Source organism: Engraulis encrasicolus, chromosome 22 (genome assembly GCF_034702125.1).
Source record: "Engraulis encrasicolus isolate BLACKSEA-1 chromosome 22, IST_EnEncr_1.0, whole genome shotgun sequence".
Classification (NCBI taxonomy): domain Eukaryota; kingdom Metazoa; phylum Chordata; class Actinopteri; order Clupeiformes; family Engraulidae; genus Engraulis; species Engraulis encrasicolus.
The window spans coordinates 30,781,864-30,801,863 of NC_085878.1; positions in this window are offsets into that span (position 1 = coordinate 30,781,864).

Below are 20,000 nucleotides of genomic sequence, written 5' to 3' on the forward strand. Positions count from 1 at the left end.
GTCAAGATGAGCACGAAGGGACCTTATAATGTTCACCAGGCATGACACACACACACACACACACACACACACACACACACACACACACACACACACACACACACACACACACACACACACACACACACACACACACACACACACACACACACACACACACACACACCACTCTCTCTCTCTCTCTCTCTCTCTCTCTCTCTCTCTCTCTCTCTCTCTCTCTCTCGGAACCCCTACCAGGCCGCAGTGAGAGGCACACTTACTGTACCTCTAATCTCCAGTTGCTTCTCCTCTCCTCCTCTCAGCATGCACGTACACACCACTTTAGGTGCGGACTGCGAAGCTTCTTTGGGGTGCTCCAAAGCAGAGATATTTTGGTCGTCTTTTTTGCAGACATGTGTACCAGTACATACAACCATTTACATACAATTTACATACACTGCACATACAACCACAGTTATAAAAAGGTAACACACAGTTGTAAAAGGGTAAACATTGCAATAATTACACAAATATGCAAGCAAATGAATAAGTAAATAAATAAAGATGTTTGAAAGCTAGCTTTTCCAGTGTGGAGGCATCTAGTGTGTCTTGTCATGGGGACAGAAAAAAATGAAGAGTTCTCCGTGCTTCGTAGTCCATGAATGGTCTGATTACGCTTCTCTGGGGAGGGTTTTCTGTCGGTTTTCAGACAACCGGTGTTACCGGCAAATAAGTGAACCCACTTGGGAGCATAATAACATACGTCATGAACGTCAACTGTCAGCGACTGGTCAGAGCTCATTGCCAAACCAGTGCTGAGCACACTGCTCCCGCCCAAGTGCACCAGGGCACTGAGGACCCAGACCTAAAATGAATTACGAATTACAAATTTCCCAATTGCTATAGGCCTACTAACACTGTGTGGCCTACTAGCACTGTGTCCGAATTGCTATAGGCCGCTACTAGCACTGTGTCAAAATTGTTAGCACTGTGTCCTTATTGCTCTAGGCCTACTAGCATGGTGTCAAAATTGCCTGCAGTTTTGGTGTTAGGCCAAAGCCACCAGTGGTTTCAGGCTGCTGGATGTGTTTGTGTGTTTACAAAATTTGACTGTGTGGTACGTGCCCCTGGTGTCATATTGGGGACACACTCAGTCCCTGGTGTAACCCCTCTGTGCGTGTGTGTGTGTATGTATACATGTGTGCATTTGTGAGTGTGTGTGTGTGTGTGTGTATGTATACATGTGTACATTTGTGAGTGTGTGTGTGTGTGTGTGTGTGTGTGTGTGTGTGTGTGTGTGTGTGTGTGTGTGTGTGTGTGTGTGTGTGTGTGTGTGTATGTGTGTGTGTGTGTGTCTGTGTGTGTGCATGTGTGTTATGTGTGTGCATATGTGACTGTGTGCGCATCATGTATTGTATATATGTGTGTGTGTGTTTATGTGTGTGTGCGTGTGTGTGTGTGTGTGTCTGAGCACAGTTGGCAGTCCCTCCGCTGTGCCCCAGCCGTGCCACCCCAGCTGGGCAATGCCAGGGGAGGCTGCTTTACTCTGCCGCTCTGCTCTGCATGCCTCCAGAGGGCCCTGCCTGGTGCCTGGTGCCCGTGCCAGCATGCCAGCGTGCCAGCGTGCCAGCGTGGTGGTGGCCTGGAGAGCAGAGCAGAGCACTGACTGGGCTGCCTGGCAGAGGGGTTGCCAGATTGACTGGTTTCCAACCCAATTGGGCTGCTTAGGATGGCCGTCTGTGGGTATTATGTAAAATGTTTGTAAAATGTTTCGTAAAATGTGTTTGTATTTTGAGAGCAAAATTGCCTTTTTAGAAGAGACTTTGGATTTGTGTGTAAAGTTTTGAGAATTCAAGATGATTTATGATTCCATAAATTGTGTGTAAACAATCGAGAAAGACTGAAAAGGTTTATTTATGGCCATAGAAGTCAGTACAATTTAGATCAAATTGGCCGGGATTTAGAGCTTCCAGGCCGGTTTTGAGCACTTCTGGGCTGGAACTCATCAGTCTCATCTGGCAACCCTGCTTGGCGAGGGCTTGCAGCCCTGTGCTTGCTAATGGGAGCTCCAGGGCCACTGAAGGGCATCTGAAAGGGCCCCCAATCAATACATACAATGTGTTAAGGACCGAATTCTGAGCCCCGCCTCCCTCCCTCGCTGGGTCCAGGACAACTGACCCCTTCCTTTGAACCCCCCACCCCAGTGGCTTCTCTGGGGGACACGGGCACAGACACAGCGTCAGCTGATCTAAGCACAGGATTAATGTAAGTAAGCCCCTTTCTTTGGTCGTCAGGACCGATACATAAATTAGCTTTAATGAGGAGGCCACAAAGATATGTGGTAGTGTGTGACCTCCTGACCCAGGCTAATGGATGTACAAGAAGACCATCCAAAGGCACTTTGACTGACACGACCCCTGAATGCATGTGTGAAAGAAAGAAAGAAAGAAAGAAAGAAAGAAAGAAAGAAAGAAAGAAAGACAGAAAGACAGAAGGGCGGAAGACTTCTTAACAGATTAAAAATGCAGTAGGAGAGAGACAGAAGAGAGAGACGGATAGCGGGTTTTGTGTGTGTGTGCGTGCGTGAGTATGTATGTTCATGTGTGCAGGTGTGTGCGTGTGCGTGTGCATGTGCCTGTGTGCATGTGCCTGTGTGTGTGTGTGTGTGTGTGTGTGTGTGTGTGTGTGTGTGTGTGTGTGTGTGTGTGTGTGTGTGTGTGAGAGAGAGAGAGAGAGAGAGAGAGAGAGAGAGAGAGAGAGAGAGAGAGAGAGAGAAAGAGAGAGAGAAACAGAGAGAGAGAGAAAGAGATAGAGAAAGACAGGGGAAGAACATGATAGACAAATGATATGAAGGAGAACGACATAGAGGTAGAGATACAAGAAGAATGAGATGGAGAAAGGGGGATGTTAAGGAAAAAAAGGCAACAAAAAAACACATAATTTTCCCCGTTGTATTGTGGCTGTGGAAGTGGTGAACAGGCGCTCACACCATCACCTATTGATTCTCACAGTTTTAACTGGGTGCTGACTCCCACATACACTATAAATGAACGAATGAAGGTAGCGAAGGACAGCACTCTTCCGATTTTTTTCTTTGTTTATTTGCCCATGAATGTTTCGGGGCAGAGCCCTTCTTCAGTGTAATGCTGCCATTGATTCTGAAGAAGCGCTCGGCCTGAAACGTTTGTGGGCGAATAAACTCAGAAATATCTGAAGAGTGCTCTACTTCGCTTCCCTCATTCGTACTGTGGCTGTGGCCATGCCTACTGTATGGGTCATCATCAGAGGCACGACTGGCCCTTGTGTGTGACAGCTGGTTCTCTCTTTCTCCCCTTGCTCACTTCATCCATCCACCTTTCTCTCTCCATCCATCCTCCCATTCATCTATTCCTCCAGCCATTCTCTCCCACATTCCCTTCTTCCAAAGTCAGGGTCCCTGCCTTGCCTGCCTGCCTGCCTCCATGCCTCCATGCCTGCCTGCCGGCCCGTCTGTCTGTCTGCCTCCTTGCCTGCCTGTCTGCCTGCCTGCCTGCCTGCTTGTCAGCCTGCCCGTCTGCCTACCCCCTACCTGCCTGTCTGCCTGCCTGCCTCCCTACTTGCCTGCCTGCCTGACTGTTTGCTTGCCTCCCTGCCTGTGTGCCTGCTTGCCTGCCTGTCTGCCTGCCTGCCTTGCCTCCCTCTCTGCCTGCCTGCCTGTCTCTCTGCCTACCTGCCTGTCTGCCTCCCTCCCTCCATGCCTGCCTGCCTGCCTGCCTGCCTGCCTGCCTGCCTGGCAATGTGGTGTGGTGCATATAGGGCCTGTCCCCTGAGTGAGGCATGTGGATGCTGGATGTGGATGCTAGTGCATCCAGCAGCGCTACACAGCAGCGTCTGTCTCCCCCACCCCTCCATGCCTCCCTCTCCATGCCCAGGCGGGGAGCTCCGCTGCTGGGGCTGACTGACACAGATGTGCCCAGGGCCGGGCGGCTGTCACAGGCGGTTAGGGTGACAGCCTCTCACACTTCATTATGTCCCTCTCACAGGTCACAGAGCGACAACCTGGGTCACCGCACACCTCTGGGCAGCCCCAGGGCACACCACCCCCCACCACCACCCCACCCCTTTCACCCCCACCACCACCGAGGAACGGAGGAACACCCCCCCTTCACACACACACACACACACACACACACACACACACACACACACACACACACACACACACACACACACACACACACACACTCTCCCACACACACACACACACCATAACTACCACCATGGACTCAACCATTCCCCTCATTGCCAACCACTATCGCATCCTAATACTGAGGTGTACCTTTGCCAACACTATCCAGAGAGTTTCCCCAAACCCTCAACATCCCCAGCCTCATAATGACACAATCAGCCATGCTGTCACTGTGTTGGGAAAGATACAAAGACATTGCATCAGTTTGACAGCGGAAAAGTGTAGGCTATCTGACCAAAAAAAGAAAACACAGGTGGGATTGTGATGGGCAGTGTATTTTCGAGTTTATGAGTCAGTGTATTTTTAAATATATATATTATTAGTCAGTGTGAACATATAGTGGCCTACATGTTGGCATTTGAATTATCATCCCTACCTGATGAGTAATCAACCTTCGAAAGGTTGTGGTGTCATGGTTGTCATGTCACGTCATGTCAAAGACGCAAATATTTGCTCTTTTGCTGACACTGTTGTCAAAATGGGACCACAATAAATATCACTCCAGCTGCTAATTAATGTTTTTTTCTTTTTGCCTTCTTTTATGGGCATACTTGGGTTTCGTTACATCATTTTGTTGTATATGCTTTTCATTTACATTAATTTCATTTCAAGGTGAAACACCCACAATAAATGTATAATAGAGTAGGCTAGCCTACAACATAGTTAAATGGTAGGCATGGCCATAACTACCATTGAGGACACAGAGGTCATGTCCTCTGTATTTTTTTTTTGTAATGTAAAATATATCTATTGATGAAAACCGATATACAGTGTGATCAACAATGATAAATTCAGTCTCTATGCCAGTGTTTCTCAACAGGGGTGCCGGGGCACCCTGGGGTGCCACAGGACCCCCTGAGGGGTGCCGCGGAAACGTGGCTGATAAATTAATTATGTAATATAATACATATTTGTCTAAATCAGGCGCGGAGTGGCCATCGGGAAATCGGGGACTTGTCCCGGTGGGCCGCGGCCGCGAAATATATTGCAACGGCCGAATTACGTTCTCAGCCGGCCCCAAAGCCTTTGGCCGTATTTAATTCTCAGATGGCCGTAAAGTGTTCCAGTGCCAAAGCTAATGTGAACTAGCTGCAAATCAGTTCTTATCTATCTAGAGGTTGACTCAAAAGTATATATACCGTTTACCCGACCGCAATACCTCAGTGACGGTGTCAAACACTAAATTGGCCACACCCCTTCTCTACTGATAATGTTCATACACCGTAGATCGCGGAAGTTTACTAGATCTTAGTAACATAGTTTCGTTTTCAGTATTTCAAGAACCTGTGATATTTAGATTGGTTACCAAGGAACGGAAATATTAGTCAGTTGTGATTTATTTTCCGATTTCCACATGACTGTTACAGTTTACAGTCTGCCACTGCAGATTCACTTGTTCTGTGGTTATTGACTTGGGTTACGAACATACTCCACCAAGTGGTAAGGAAGTGAACTGCAGCTAAGCAGGAAAACACGTTGTACATGTTTTGATGGCATTGGTTTGTTAGAACTAGAGGTATATCTCCTTACAGTTGAAATAATGTTATATCATACATATATTTATATATGGCACATTTAGGATGTAGCCTATGTAATGTCTGAAGAAATGGAACAAAATAATCACCACACAAGATTCCAGAGACGTGCGGTCAGGGTAGGCAGGGTAGGCAGTGCCTACCCTGGGATAAATGTCTTAAAAATAAAAACTAACACGTGTTTAAAAAAATATTCTTCAGAGTTCACATAGGCCTACACAACAATAACATTGATTCAGCATAAATTATGAGCTGTTTAAAGTACAGTATACACAGGACAACGATCAAAAACCTAAGTAATCGCATGAAGCAAAGCGCTCAGGCTTGGGCAGGTTGCCGTGGCAACGCGCAGTCCCGGCTGGTAGCAGAGACAGGCTGAAAGCAGAGCTTTCGAATGCCAGCCAGGCAGCCCGGTGAGGCTCGCTTTTCCTCTGCCTACCCTGCCTTCAATGCTGTCAATGTAGAAGTTTGCGCATGCGTATTAAGTTGTCACATAGCTTGTCAATGGGACTAAAAGCAGAGCCTTTACTCTGTGGCGGGAGTATGTGAGCCAATCACAGCGCCCAAAATGAAAAATTGTTACAATTCAGGTAGTAGCCAATTTCTGCCCTACAGGCAGCTATGATAGCAACAACTAGCAAGGCAAGGCTTGTTCAAATCTCTAGCCGTATCGGAAAGAAAACATGGCAGTCTTTGGCTTTTTGTCTTTATTATTTTAAAAAATGCCGAGAAGTAGGCTAGCAAGAAAGACGGTTCAAGTGACAGACAGCTGAGCCGTTTGCAATCGCTGCATTGTGGAAATATTCAACATCAGATGGGTAGCAGCTTCAAGTAGTTTGCACTGGGACAAAATGTCTTCATCATGTCAACCATCCCGGGCTTTTAATGGAATAGCTTGCATGAAAAACACAGCCTACTTGTGATTCTGCTTTAAGGTAAGATTCATCTAATTATTATGCTGCGGGTAGCCTTTTAACATGAACATGCTCAAGTTTTTTCGTGGTGCCTTTTGTTGTCACCGTTTGTCAGGGTGTTGACATTGAAGATTGGTTGTGCGGTGGTGGACATGAATAGACCATGTGTGTGTTATTATGGACGCGATATTGTTTTTTGGTACGACATGACTCCATTTCCCCAATTTATTATGATGATGACTACGCAATGCGTGAGTTGTGTGGAGCCTGTTAGCAAGTGCAGCTGCGTTCTTTTGAAGTGCGCGGTGTGCGAGTCGAGATCAACGTGGAACAGGACGATTGACTGGGGATGGTTTCTCGGAGTGCTTCCGCACTCACAAATTGACTTTATTTGAAACACCTTGCACAACCGTAGCTGAAGTGTTTGAGAATACTATCACGCCAGTGCTTTACACTAACTTTTTCGCTTACCAGCCATTTTGGCTAGTGGTTTTCCTGACTCACTAGCCATTGGGCCTTTTCACTAGCCATAATTTTCTTAACCATCATAGCAGCTTTAATGAATTATATAATAGGCTGTAATAATGTAATGTAGGATAATATAACATAATATAACATAATATAATATAATATAATATAATATAATATAATATAATATAATATAATAACTAGAATTGTTGTTAACTGGTCCAATGTCCATGCATGCATGCATGCTATAAGAACAGACTTATCTGAGGAATGCAGAAACACCAAGCACAGTGTTGTGGAAGGGCACAAATGTAAGCTACATGAGAGCAAAATATTTCCGTCTTTGATCTGACTTTCGATGCGCAAAGTAGATAGTGCAAAGTCATTGCCAAGCTTCGCATGTCCTCGGTCATGGATGTGGAATAACACCTCTTCTGGAATATTTTCTCATAAAAGTAGGCTATCTACTAGAAGGCACATACATATGCGACCGGTAACTACAGAAGGAGCTACGACTTCCTTTCATTCCGTTTAATATTGAGTTGTTTAAAATATAAACGGACGCAAAGCAAGATGGGCACATGCGAAGGGACATGGGACATGATTTTGTACTGTCTGGAGGGCTACTACTGCGCGTTGTTTAAGCCCCGTTTGACAGTCGGGAACAACAGCACAAGAAACATGGAGGAATATTAAGGTATGAAGGCATACAGGCAAATCAGAAAATGATTAAAACCGAACATTATTAATGCCGCTTGTGTCCTTGTCTTATCACTGCGCTAATTAGTCTCAAGAAGACTTTCTCAAGACTGAGGTGTTCTCCTCTCGCCTTGGTCATTTTAATGTCCACTACTACTATGCATTGTACTAATGACAGATCCCAAAACAGGTCAGTTGAGATGAACTTCGCTACTTTATTTTCACGTGAAGGTTTTCAGTGACATTTTCCAAACGCGCGCTGATGTGCCGGCAACTCGCTGCTGCCACTCATATTCGCAAGACTAGCTCTATCTCGTGCGCGAGACACAGGTGACACGTGACACAGGTGCTTCATGGGTATTGTAGGCTCGCGAAATCGCATTGCATTGTGCTTGTAGCAAAGACGGTCCGAGGGAAAAAACTACAAAATGCGGTGCCTCATCATTTAGAATAGTGACGGACCCGCCAGAATGGCTAGTGAACCTTCGGTATCTACTAGCCAACGCCGACTTTCACCCGCATTTGGCTACCTGGCGTGTGTTAGTGTTAAGCCCTGTATCACGCACAAGAATGAGTCTCAGAAGTGGTTTCGTTGGTTTACTCGATACTGTCTGAATGCACGGGTCATGTTTGCAAGCAACCCGCCCCCTTGCCTACTTTCCTTCTTGTCTGTGAGTGTTTGATTATCAGCACAAAACGCGGCAGTGAGGCAGGAGCTGTTACCTAGGTTGGTTTATTGCTAAATGTAAATCGTTTCCCCCTCACATGCTATGGTGTGATTCACAGTTGGTGAACTAGACATTTTATCTTCAAAAGTAGGCTACACTGTGCCACCCTCCATCCATGTGAAACGCCCTGGCATTTGCAACAGAATAAACAGAAGAGCAACAAAATCAACTGCTAAAGCCAAAAGTTAAAGCTTTTCCCCCAAAATGTTGTAGCTTTCTAAATTATTATTGTAAAATGTAGGCCTACAGGTCCTTAAAGGTGTACAAAGTATGGGTCCTGGAGCTAATTTGGCAATTTGGCAAAACAAATAAGTGTAGCTGGCCTTTTCAAGAAATTGAAATTATGTTTTCACTTATTGTTTCAGATTTAGGTCTACTGACAATGTCCAAATGTCTAAATAGTGTAGCCTATTTACTTATTTAGTTATTAGAGCTGTGGTGGTTAAGCACTGATGGCATCTTATAGCCTACTTTATATTTACAGTATTTAGAGAAACATAGGCCTACTAATTTGTTGCACATTAAAGACCATATCAGCATGTTTATGTGAATAGGCCTATTTGCCTATTCAAACCATACCTTGTGGCATAAGGCCCCCCCCTCTCTCTCTCTCTCTCTCTCTCTCTCTCTCACACACACACACACACACACACACACACACACACACACACACACACACACACACACACACACACACACACACACACACACACACGTTACATTTCAGATCTGCATGAAAGGGGGTACTATTTGTTCAAAGTTTTTAGTCTTTTGTAAAAGTTTTTAGCTGATAGTGACTCTCCAGATTTGGTTAAAATGCAGGAAATTGCATCTAAGAAATACATTTTTTTTCTGGGGGAGGACCGAACCCACCGTTAATATATATATATATATATATATATATATATATATATATAAATAGATATATATTCTATATTTACTGCCTACCCTACCATACCCTTCACTGCACGTCACTGCAAGATTCTGATGTGAGCAGTGTTGGGTGTGTAGCCTAAACTGTGGATTAAAGTGGAGTGATTGCAAGAAACAAAGACATTTGCTTCGACGAAGACAGCGTTTTAAGGTAGGCCTACACCGTTTGGTTATAGGCTACATTTTGTTGACTTATGGTTGTGCTTTGAAGTAGCTAGGTTTGGCTTATTTGCTGCATGGTGGGTTTATTGCACAATGTAGACAGACTTTTTTTTCAAAATGACAGTGGAGTGCACATTTGCATGGAACAGTAGCGTGATGTAGCCTAACCTAGTAGGCCTATGAATGCTTTGGACTGTGATGATGGCTCCAGTGGTGTAGTCTACTTTTTGAAGTGGGTATACTGTATATTTGAGCATTTTTTTATGTGTACTGTATATATTTGTGCTATTGTAAATAATGGATCAATCCATTTTAAGTGGGTATACTGCAATCCCTGAAATTTTGAAATGGGTGCGTATACCTGCGTTTTACATAGACTACACCACTGGCTGTGCATTTCATCAAGGTGTAGGCTAAATTCTCCAATTCAGGTTGATATTTTGACTACACTAATGTTCACATGTAGTACGACTGCAGATTTCGTGGCTTTTATCTTTTTGGTTAGGAAACCATGTTGTTCGCTTTGTTTTTTAAAGAGGGCCGCCAAGGGGAAAATTCTCCCGGTGGGAAAAGGTGGGCCACTCCGCCCCTGGTCTAAATTCATAAGTTAATGTTAGTCAGTGGAATCTTCATCTGTCATTTACGGACGATAAAGTAAATATAGGTTGCCCCAGTCAGCTGCAACTTGAAATGTCTCCAAATGTGTTACTTACTTTTCTAAGCTTTTTGTGGTATCGGATGTGATGCCCTGTTAAGGCTTGTTGGTTTTGGGTGCCTTGAAATTTTTCATGAATTGAAAGGGTGCCTCTCCTGAAAAAAGGTTGAGAAACACTGCTCTATGCCATGCCTATTTATCGTCAAGGCAGTGATTAATTAAAACAAACTTAAGAGTTTGACTGAAGTGTTTGAAGCATTCTAAATGTAGGCCTACGTAGGCTAATGTACAGTATGCAGTACAGCACGCAGTATTTGACCTCGATATTTGAAAATGTCTGGTTACGGCCCTGATTGTAGGTCTAATTTACCTGAAAACAATCTGGGAACGCCTTGGAAAGAAGCAGCTCATGAGGGCAAAGTTGATGTTTACACAGTTCATGGCCTCTGTGTTATCCGTGCCGCTGCTGCTGCTGCTGCTGTATTTTGCATTTTCACGCACCGCCAAACCGCAGGCAGGGCACGCAGATCAGCTACACAGATATCCAGCTCGGATACAAAACGCAATCGGGGCTTCAGCTGCAAACGAGAGGCGTCGTCGCGCATAATTTGCGCGCCTTGCCTGCCTCGTGCTTAACAAGCGGGCCCCGTTCAGCGAAAGGTGTGGGCAGGCGCGCGCAATGAACAATTTGTTGTTGGTGATTATGCGCTCGCGCGCCCCCTCACATCTGGAGCGAAAGAGTGGGTTCGCGTCGACGCTCCGACGGGGTTTGTGGCGTGCCGTGAGACCCAACGATTTAACACGGGCTCCTAATGAAACGTGAAGTGGTATGTGACATTGCTAAATTGCATTAGAGGACCTAAATAGGTAAGAGGCGCGTTGGCCAAAGCTAATTGAACACAACTACTATAAACACGCCCTTGTGTTCACTGACTCCCCGACAAAAGCATAATCTAATAAGTATATAAATTGTGGGTAGAGCCAGCCGAGGGTGTTGGAATTTGAATAGAGATAGGAATACATGAATACGAATCAATGCATCCGTAATGAGTGCCCTTGAATCCTAAGGAGTCTTGACTTTGTTTTGCTAAAGACTAGTCTTGAGGGAACATCATAATGACTCGGGAGCAGACTCTTCCATTCAATTACCCAAGTGCAATTTATTTGTTGCATTCTTTGGTCCACACAATACAATTGTAAAGCACAGGCTGACCTATGAAGCCAAATCTACATTGGCAACAGAAAGGCCTTTCGCCGATAAATAGACAAAAATATTCCAAATACACCAATTGTTTTTGTAAGACTTAGAAGCTAGTGATGAATATAAACATTCATTTCATCCTCATGACATTTTCTTCTGCGTTTTGGCCTTTTTTGCTTCTTGTTCATATTTTCTTTTCTCTGCCTGCATGCCTCCCCTCTTTCTGACCCTTGCCATCCCCCCAGCTCTCTACCCCCCCATCTCTCCCTCTCCTCATCGTCCTGTTTCCCTCCCTCCGTCTTCTGCCCTCTTTCTCTCTCACTGTCGTTGTCTCTCATCTCGTCGCTGTCTCTGTCCCTCTCTCTGTGGTGGCGGTGCCCGTCATAGCGCTCAGGGGCTGTGGAGATCTTTCGAAAAATCCAGAAAATCAATCCAACATGAAACTGAGGGGGAGGGAGGGGGGTAGATGGAATGTCATTGAGCAATGACTATCAGTCTCGTCAGACGTTTAGCTGAGAGGGGGGCCCTCTAGCGATGCAGGCCCTCTGAGGCAAGGGGACCGGGGCCGGGCCCCCCATGACTGCCATAGCTTACTGGGACCCTCTGACACATACACACACATAGTGTACAGTACAGGCACGTGCCCACACACACACACACACACACACACACACACACACACACACACACACACACACACACACACACACACACACACACACACACACAGTCTAACACATACACACACACATGTACATGTACACACACACATGAATTACACACGCACGGACGCACGCACGCATGCACACACACACACACACACACACACACACACACACACACACACACACACACACACACCACACATATGTATGCACATGCACACATACGTACTGTGCACGCACACGCAGGCAAACACACACTGTTTTGAATGCCTACATGCACACACAGACACATACAGGTACACGTGTGTGTGTGTGTGTGTGTGTGTGTGTGTGTGTGTGTGTGTGTGTGTGTGTGTGTGTGTGTGTGTGTGTGTGTGTGTGTGTGTGCGTGTGTGTGTGTGTGTGTGTGTCTGTGTCTGTGTCTGTGTGTGTGTCTGTGTCTGTTAGTGGTGTGGATTGGCACTGCCCTCACGATCCGATTCGATCACGATTCGGGAGGTATCGATACGATTCGATTCTATGCGATTCGATTCGATCCGATCCGATTCAATTCTACAATACATTGCAATGCATTAAATTTCTACTGAAAGCAAAGCAAATGTTTCATCAGTCATGATGAGGCAATACAAGTAGTCAGATACTGAGCAACAATTTATTGACTGTTTTCTGTATCAGTCTGGATCAGTCTGTATCAGTCTTGTAATGCTTTGAAGTACTTTCATTTAATTTAACATTCATTTGCTCCCAAAATATCCACGGAAGTAATTGAAATTTCAAAAAATTGCTGCATCGATCCTGGAACTTGCCGCATTGAATTGGAGTGTCCATGCCCCGCATTGGATTGGATCGCCGAATCAATCATTGTTGACACCACTAGTGTCTGTGTCTGTGTCTGCGTGTCTCTCTGTGTGTAGGCATTTATTTGTGAGTAGTCATTGTTTTTTGCGGAAGAGCACTCACTTTCAGGTCTGAAAAAAGGTGTTCCATAAGGTGTTGGGGTCCAAGCAACTCACTGTATCAGTACATTTGTTATTGAGAAGCCGCACTGTCTACAACTTTTCTTGTATTCAGGGCTCTAAATTAACTTTTTTTCATGACCAGCCATAATGGCTAAAAGATGTTTACCTTACTAGCAAAACAGACTCACTAATTAAATGGGTAGGTTGGTCTTTCTACCAGCCAAACTGAAATTTCACCAGCTTTTGGCCAGTTGGCTGGTTGGCTGGAGCCCTGCTTGTATTTACTTAGTGGGATGGCATGACACACAGATTGACATTTCTTCCCAAATCATCTTCTGCGTGAGTAGTCATATGAAAGTGAAGACTGTGATTGTCAAAATGCGACTCTCGTTCTTCTTTTTTTTTGTCTTGAATATGTAAAAATATGAAACCGTGGGCATTCGTCTATCATGCGGCTGAGCCATGTTCAATTCCCGGTCCTGTGCCGGCCCTTCTCCGTCTCTCTCTCCCCACTGGCTTCCTGTCAGAACCTTCACTGTCCTATCATAAATAAAAAAGAAAGAAAGTGTGTTTTGCCTTCAAAGGAAAGGTGGATGTGCAGGGTAAAGATGAAGAGAGGGTGGATGTGACATAAAGCACAAATAACAAACAGTCATGTCCAGATGTTGGTGATGCATAGAAAATATCTTGCAATGCAAAGATGTCACTGACCAGTTGGGCATTTACAGATTGTAAAGTTGCACTGTATAGGATGGTAGCCAGAACAGGTACTGGAAACTGTGCTGCTCATTGAAACCATGCTGTCTACTGCCAAATTCGACTGCCAAATAACGATCTAATATTTGCTAGTATGATTAAAGTAAAGTAGGTTTTGCAGCTAAAAAACCTACCAGCTATTTCTGGAAATTCAAAATGGTGCACAATGGAGAAGATCCCCTGTTCATGTATGAAAAGTGTGACTTTCCCAGTCATAAAGAATACTTAGAATTTGATGGTGGTATTTGCGAAAAGGGTAACATTTCTGAATGGGCAGCATGCATTTTATAAATAAACTACTAAAGTTATTGCACGGTGCACCTTTATGTAAGTATATAGGCAATTTCATTTGTCAGAGAACCTGCTTTGCCTTTGCCTCATTGGGTTTACATGTTGGAGCATAAGAAGGCCATGTTTCATCCACAGTTTGGACTTCATCAGGGCAGAGTCATTCAACAAGAAAGTTGTTATTTTGGTCATTTTTTTCTAAGCGTACAACACTGCTACAGTTATGGTCAAAGCAAAGTATTTATTTTTAAACATCTTAATGTCATTAAACATTTAAACAGCTGGTAACACTTTACTTGACGCAGGTGTCATACGTATGACATAACAGTGTCATAAAATTGTCATAATGCAGTCATAAACATTTTGTCAATATGAAACATATATTTTGACTTTGTCATTAAGTGAAATTCGGTTATGATAAAGACAGGCCTAACAATGTCAACTTTTCATGACCATAAAACACATATGACATTGACATGTTCATGACATTGTCATGACACTGTTTTGACATATTATGACTCTGTTATGTCATACGTATGATGCTGGTGTCAAGTAAAGTGTAAGGGTTGACTGTAACTGTAACAGTGTGAAGACAAAAGTTATTTTCAGGTGCAGATACGTATTTCTAGAGGAATCACTATTTGAGCACGGAAAAGCACAACACAATCGCAGTTATGGTCCAACAAAACTATTTATTTTTTAAAGTTTATGTTTCAAAAATATGGGGTAAATAGTTTCGGTTGACCACAACTACAGCAGTGATGAACTTTTCCTTACTCAAACAGTGATTCCTCCATAAATCCCTGCACCTGCAGATAACTTTGCAAGGTAGAGGTTATACTGTCTTTTCTTTATGGAACAGATAATTCCGAAATTAAATAATACAAAATAAACAGCAGAAAACAGTGTGTGGAATGCAGAAGTGTACATGTATAAAGCAGAAATAGAATATAATACATATCTTATACTTATATAATTACAACACCACATAACCCTACATAGGCATGCACTCTACAGGTACGTAATTACTTAGATACACTGTAGACACACTGAATTTCTACTTTTATTTTATACACCTCTGATGCACTGTGTGACATGCGTCATAGTCCTACTCCATAAGAAAAGAGAGAGGGAGACAGAAAGAGAGAGAGAGAGAGAGAGAGAGAGAGAGAGGAGAGAGAGGGAGCATGGGGCAGGGACAGGTGAAGAGAAGCAGAAGGAGATGTGAGTGGATGTTTGGCTCGGGGGGGTCACCACGGCTGAGCGAACTCAAGGTGCCGGTCGGCCCGTCCAGAAAGTGAGATGTGGGGATTACAATCTCGCACGGCGATTAGTTCCCACGCGCTGTAGAGAGAGAGAAGGAGAGAAAGAGAGAGAGAGAGAAAACGAGAGACAGAGCGAGAAAGAAAGAAAGTGTAAGTAAATGGTGAGAGAACACAGGATAAGGAAACGGAAGAGTGAAGAAATTTCACAGTTTAACGCTCTTCTGATGTCTTCGGGGTCGCTCAACCCTGTATCGTTCACTCCTCGTGCGATAACCGTGCACAATCTGGTTACCCATCATACAGTGTAGGGCTGGACTGGCCATCTGTCACAGCGGGCATTTCCCGGTGGGCCCCATACCCTCTTGGGCCCCTATTTTGAGAAATGCAATAAAAAAAGGGTTTTTTACATTTCTGAAAATAGGGGCCCACGAGGGTGCGAGGCCCTCCGGTGAGTCAGTTCTGCACCGCTAATGACTGCATGAGGGGGGCCCCTTAAGCCAAAAGTGCCCGGGTGGGTCCTATTTCTCCCCCAGGCCAGCCGTGATACAGTGCAGTATAGGCATTTACATATCAGAGGTAGACTGCAGCGCGTGTGAAGAGATGTGTCCTGTTACACTACTTAAGCATGCACGGTAAACAATGTGCCCATATCATACAGTCACTGGCTGGCTATTGCCTTAAAACCTTCAGGGGCGGCTCCATTCATAAGGAAGAACAATTGAAGATGCTTTTTGTTGTTGTTGTTGTTGTTGTATTATGCATGACATTACTTTCGCCACAAAGCCAACATCGCGTAGTCCTAGAGAGAGAGAGAGTGAGTCTTATATGCAAGGGCTGATAAGGCTTGAAGTAGCCATGGAGGCAGCCTGAGGAGGTGATATGAAGACGCTATGAGGTCACTTGTTTAGCATACTACTGCCAGGGACCGATTATGACACCATGGGCCCCTTGGCCAGACAACAAGAAAGCTCCCCACCCCATGGAGTCACTAGGTTATCGTTTTGTTGGGTTATTGAAGATGTTAGAGGCCTTTCGTTGTAGAGGTTTGGAGAAAATGTTGAAAATATGGTTGTTAAAAGTGCAATTTTAAAACAATCTGAGGGCATAAATATGTATACGTACACCAATAACAACGTTTTTTGTAGCACAGAGGTTTGGGCCTCAGGGCCCCCTTGACTCTTGGGCCTTGACTACAGCAGCACAGACAGGAATGAGATGGACCCTTGGTGCACCGATGCGTGTATGTGTGTGTGTGTGTGTGTGTGTGTGTGTGTGTGTGTGTGTGTGTGTGTGTGTGTGTGTGTGTGTGTGTGTGTGTGTGTGTGTGTGTGTGTGTGTGTGTGTTTGTGTGTGTGTGTGCGTGTGTCTGTGTGTGTGTCAAATTTAACTCTCTTTTAATTGGTCCTACTACCCCAAGTGTACACTGATGTGTGTATGCAAAAGAAAAGTGTGTGTGTGTACGTGTGTGCATGGGTGCATGTGTGTGTGTATCCGTGTGTGCATGTGTGTGAGCCCACATCTCTGTGTGTCTGTGCGAGTGGGCCTTTAACCATAATCCCAGACTTCACACATTAGTTAAACAATGCAATTTCAGCCATTTCTTTCACCCCTTGGAGCACTAAAACCTATTGTGGCTGCAGATACATCATTAGTGTCACATTAAGGCGTCCACTCACACATTGATCACATGTCTTTCTCCATTCCCTCATCCAACAACAAGCACAAGCGCAAGCTCAGAGGAGTGCAGATCCGTCCTCATTCACGTCTGCACTACAGGGTCGCCCGCGTCACATCGCAACCAGCGCAAGCAAAGTGGAAGCAAACGTCATAAAGTGGAAGTAAGTGTCAGAAAGCGGGAGGCAAGTGTCATAAAGTGGAAGTAACCGTCACAAACGCGCGGACTGGATTTAGATGCAGCTGCGTTCACCGTTCACCGCACCTAACACTCTGACAGCTAGCATCAGACTCCCCCCTGACACCAATACTACACACACACACACACACACACACACACACACACACACACACACACACACACACACACACACACACACACACACACACACACACACCACTGCACCACTGCTGCACGACCCTGATGTGGTAGATGGTGATTCTGATAGGTGCTCATTGTGCGGGGTAAGCAAGCTTCGGGTAAGCATGGTCCGTGTGTGTGTGTGTGTGTGTGTGTGTGTGTGTGTGTGTGTGTGTGTGTGTGTGTGTGTGTGTGTGTGTGTGTGTGTGTGTGTGTGTGTGTGTGTGTGTTCATGAGCCACTGCTCTATCTGGCCTCAGTCCACTGATTCCAGCCCCAATGTGAAGCGTTCATGCAGCAGGCTTGGGAGCAGCCATTACAAGGGTAAAACAGTGTGAAATGCAAATAAGTACTGTGTGTGTGTGTGTGTGTGTGTGTGTGTGTGTGTGTGTGTGTGTGTGTGTGTGTGTGTGTGTGTGTGTGTGTGTGTGTGTGTGTGTGTGTGTGTGTCTGTTAGCTGTGAACGCGAGAGAGATGTCCAACAGACACGAATTAGAAGAGGTTTCCACAAATTCAGCTATCAGAGCACGCAACAGGGAACATTCCCCATGCGCCACATGTGCACAAATACTCGTGCGCACACACGCATGATGCATGCACGCACACATCCACACACAGGCACGCACACGCACACGCACACGCATGCACACAAGTACACATGTACACACACACACACACACACACACACACACACACACACACACACACACACACACACACACACACACACACACACACACACACACACACACACACACACACACACACACACACAAGATACAATAACAAATGCATATACCATAAAAAAGGTGTCATCATACAATGCTGTATTTCTATGCTACTTTTCTCTGCAATCTTCAAATGAAATACTGTACACTATACTGTAAAAAGATTGCCCGTGTTTTGGTCATTTGATATTTTTTCCTTTTCTGCTGTTGCTTCGATGTCTGAAAGGTGAAATAAAAATGAGTAATAACATCACATCTACTTAAAATGTCTTGAGAATGCAAAAACTATACAATTATTTTCAATAATTGGCAAGCAAATTGACACAAGTGTATCATATGTCAGGGGGAAAAAACAGCCATTCCCTTTTATTTGCTCCCACTTTTTGCTTCTTGTTTTTTTTTTTTTTACTTACATTTGTCATTTTTGTCCCAGCCATGGCTCTATCAGGTGGGCACTGGACTGTCACCCCAGCAACACAGGTTCGGTTCCGGCCCGAAGTCATTTCCAATCCTTCCCCATCCCCATCTCTCTCCCAACTTGCTTTTGGTCCTTCCTTCACTGTCCTATCTTGAAAAATAAAGACTTAAAAGCACCCCCAATTTTTTTGTCCATTTTACCCAAGACAAGATGTCTTGTGACCTTGTGTTCCTTTGCGTTGTTGTCCACTCTGCAGGACTTAAGGGGGCATCACATCCGTCCCACACGGTTATCACTTTGACAGGCCGGCACAACTTCAAGAAAACAAAGCCAGACCGCCCGCCCCCTCAACTAACCTGAAGCTTCTATTTTTTTCTTTTTCTTTCAGCCCAAAACAGAAAACAGACACACACATACACACACACACACACACACACACACACACACACACACACACACACACACACACACACACACACACACACACACACACACACGCACGCACGCACGCACGCAAGCGTGCGGACACACACACACACACACACACACACACACACACACACACACACACACACACTGATAAACTACAATTAGAGATCTTCACAAATGAGTGCTACAGCAATTTAAAAAATGATGATGATCAAGATGCAGCATAAAAAAATGCGCAGAAAAAAAATGCCCCTTGAAGAAAAAAGATCTCAATGTTGTCAAAGAACATGAAAAACACTGTTCCACCCACCCACACATGCCCTGTGACAGACTTACCATGCGTCAGGCCTGTCTTAGTGCCTCAGATGAGGGAGTCCACTGCGGAGAGGCATCGGACCACACAACTCTTTTATGCGTTTCGACATCCAAGATCCACCTCCACACAAAAAAGACATACACAGAGACCCATACACGCACAGACTTGCAGAGAAGTTGTCCTCTGGGCTTCCCTCTGTTGGAGCCCTATGGTAGAGAACATTAGCCAGGGGACTACTGCCTGTGTCTACTTTACATCAATGCAGCAGGGGCCTAGTTATACCCTGTCTGTGTGCAGTACACTGATTACTGATATTAACACGCGCACCCGGACACACACACACACACACACTCCGATGCACAGATAGATTCACACAGATTTATACACTCCAAAACACCACCACCTTCTCTGACAGGATCTGTGCAAAAGCCCAGCATGTGGAAGCAGGTCGTGGTGGTGTTAAGCGCGGGCATATGCCCAGGCCCAGCCAGGCGTCTTGCACTGATCTTGTGCACAGCATCATCAGCATCATCATCATCATTGGTGCGCCAGAGTAGGCCCCAACACCTCCCTCCTGCCTGCATCCTGCCGGGTGACAGGCTCATTGCACCGCACACGGACACACACACACACACACACA